The sequence below is a fragment of the Oncorhynchus gorbuscha genome, linkage group LG22 (genome assembly GCF_021184085.1).
Source record: "Oncorhynchus gorbuscha isolate QuinsamMale2020 ecotype Even-year linkage group LG22, OgorEven_v1.0, whole genome shotgun sequence".
NCBI lineage: Eukaryota > Metazoa > Chordata > Actinopteri > Salmoniformes > Salmonidae > Oncorhynchus > Oncorhynchus gorbuscha.
Window position 1 is genome coordinate 40,065,310 of NC_060194.1, and position 3,610 is coordinate 40,068,919.

Here is a 3,610-nt window from a genome sequence, read left to right on the forward strand (position 1 = left end):
CCGAACAAGCAGCCACGAAACGGCGCGTGTCACGCTCCTGAGTCGGCCACCAAAAGCGCTGGCGAATAGAAGCAAGAGTGCCTCGAACACCGGGATGACCAGCTAACTTGGCAGAGTGAGCCCACTGAAGAACAGCCAGACGAGTGGAAACAGGAACGAAAAGAAAGTTACTAGGACAAGCGCGCGGCGACGCAGTGTGCGTGAGTGCTTGCTTAACCTGTCTTTCAATTCCCCAGACTGTCAACCCGACAACACGCCCATAAGGAAGAATCCCTCGGGATCAGTAGAAGCCACAGAAGAACTAAAAGACGGGATAAGGCATCAGGCTTGGTGTTCTTGCTACCCGGACGGTAAGAAATCACAAACTCGAAACGAGCGAAAAACAACGCCCAACGAGCTTGACGAGCATTAAGTCGTTTGGCAGAACGGATGTACTCAAGGTTCTTATGGTCTGTCCAAACGACAAAGGAACGGTCGCCCCCTCCAACCACTGTCGCCATTCGCCTAGGGCTAAGCGGATGGCGAGCAGTTCGCGGTTACCCACATCATAGTTGCGTTCAGATGGCGACAGGCGATGAGAAAAATAAGCGCAAGGATGAACCTTATCGTCAGACTGGAAGCGCTGGGATAGAATGGCTCCCACGCCTACCTCTGAAGCGTCAACCTCGACAATGAATTGTCTAGTGACGTCAGGAGTAACGAGGATAGGAGCGGACGTAAAACGTTCTTTTAGAAGATCAAAAGCTCCTGGGCGGAACCGGACCACTTAAAACACGTCTTGACAGAAGTAAGAGCTGTGAGAGGGGCAGCAACTTGACTGAAATTACGAATGAAACGCCGATAGAAATTAGCGAAACCTAGAAAGCGCTGCAACTCGACACGTGACCTTGGAACGGGCCAATCACTGACAGCTTGGACCTTAGCGGAATCCATCTGAATGCCTTCAGCGGAAATAACGGAACCGAGAAAAGTAACGGAGGAGACATGAAAAGAGCACTTCTCAGCCTTCACGTAGAGACAATTCTCTAAAAGGCGCTGGAGAACACGTCGAACGTGCTGAACATGAATCTCGAGTGACGGTGAAAAAATCAGGATATCGTCAAGATAGACAAAAACAAAGATGTTCAGCATGTCTCTCAGAACATCATTAACTAATGCCTGAAAAACAGCTGGCGCATTGGCGAGACCAAACGGCAGAACCCGGTACTCAAAATGACCTAACGGAGTGTTAAACGCCGTTTTCCACTCGTCCCCCTCTCTGATGCGCACGAGATGGTAAGCGTTACGAAGGTCCAACTTAGTAAAGCACCTGGCTCCCTGCAGAATCTCGAAGGCTGATGACATAAGGGGAAGCGGATAACGATTCTTAACCGTTATGTCATTCAGCCCTCGATAATCCACGCAGGGGCGCAGAGTACCGTCCTTTTTCTTAACAAAAAAAAACCCCGCCCCGGCCGGAGAGGAAGAAGGCACAATGGTACCGGCGTCAAGAGACACAGACAAATAATCCTCGAGAGCCTTACGTTCGGGAGCCGACAGAGAGTATAGTCTACCCCGAGGAGGAGTGGTCCCCGGAAGGAGATCAATACTACAATCATACGACCGGTGAGGAGGAAGGGAGTTGGCTCGGGACCGACTGAAGACCGTGCGCAGATCATGATATTCCTCCGGCACTCCTGTCAAATCGCCAGGTTCCTCCTGAGAAGTGGGGACAGAAGAAACGGGAGGGATGGCAGACATTAAACACTTCACATGACAAGAAACGTTCCAGGATAGGATAGAATTACTAGACCAATTAATAGAAGGATTATGACATACTAGCCAGGGATGACCCAAAACAACAGGTGTAAAAGGTGAACGAAAAATCAAAAAGAAATAGTCTCACTGTGGTTACCAGATACTGTGAGGGTTAAAGGTAGTGTCTCAAATCTGATACTGGGAAGATGACTACCATCTAAGGCGAACATGGGCGTAGGCTTGTCTAACTCTCTGAAAGGAATGTCATGTTTCCGAGCCCATGCTTCGTCCATGAAACAACCCTCAGCCCCAGAGTCTATCAAGGCACTGCATGTAGCACCCGAACCGGTCCAGCGTAGATGGACCGACAAAGTAGTACAGGATCTAGATGGAGAGACCTGAGTAGTAGCGCTCACCAGTAGCCCTCCGCTTACTGATGAGCTCTGGCTTTTACTGGACATGAATTGACAAAATGTCCAGCAAGTCCGCAATAGAGGCACAGGCGGTTGGTGATCCTCCGTTCCCTCTCCTTAGTCGAGATGCGAATACCTCCCAGCTGCATGGGCTCAGTCTCTGAGCCAGAGGAGGGAGATGGTTGCGATGCGGAGCAGGGAAACACCGTTGACGCGAGCTCTCTTCCACGAGCCTGGTGACGAAGATCTACCCGTCGTTCTATGCGGATGGCGAGAGCAATCAAAGAGTCCACACTTGAAGGAACCTCCCGGGAGAGAATCTCATCTTTAACCACTGCGTGGAGTCCCTCCAGAAAACGAGCGAGCAGCGCCGGCTCGTTCCAGTCACTAGAGGCAGCAAGAGTGCGAAACTCAATAGAGTAATCCGTTATGGATCGATCACCTTGGCATAGGGAAGCCAGGGCCCTAGAAGCCTCCCTACCAAAAACTGAACGGTCAAAAACCCGAATCATCTCCTCTTTAAAGTTCTGGTAATTGTTAGAGCAATCAGCCCTTGCCTCCCAGATAGCTGTGCCCCACTCTCGAGCCCGGCCAGTAAGGAGTGAAATGACGTAAGCAACCCGAGCTCTCTCTCTAGAGTATGTGTTGGGTTGGAGAGAGAACACAATATCACACTGGGTGAGAAAGGAGCGGCACTCCGTGGGCTGCCCGGAGTAGCAAGGTGGGTTATTAACCCTAGGTTCCGGAGGCTCGGCAGACCAGGAAGTAACAGGTGGCACGAGACGAAGACTCTGGAACTGTCCAGAGAGGTCGGAAACCTGAGCGGCCAGGTTCTCCACGGCATGGCGAGCAGCAGACAATTCCTGCTCGTGTCTGCCGAGCATGGCTCCTTGGATCTCGACGGCAGTGTTACGAGCGTCTGTAGTCGCTGGGTCCATTCCTTGGTCGGATCCTTCTGTTATGCAGGTGAATGAGGACCCAAAAGCGACTTGGCGAAAACAGAGTCTTTAATCCAGTAAAGTAAATATTCAATACTCCTAGACAATTCGGAGCGGTAAATAAAGCATAAAGAACAATTCCACTCGTAATGACGAGAACAGACTGGAGACTCGATCATGAACTGCAGGTTGCCTCGGGAAGGCACTTGACCGTAGCAGACTCAGACACCTGCTCACCACGCAGCATCTGAGGGAAACACGACACGACAGGGCGATACAAAGACACAGCACGGTGAACAATATACAAGGATCCGACAGGACAGAAACGGAAAACAAGGGGAGAAATAGGGACTCTAATCAGGGGAAAAGATAGGGAACAGGTGTGGGAAGACTAAATGATTGATTAGGGGAATAGGAACAGCTGGGAGCAGGAACGGAACGATAGAGAGAAGAGAGAGAGAGAGAGAGGGAGAGAGAAAAAGGGGAACGAACCTAAAAAGACCAGCAGGGGGAAAACGAACA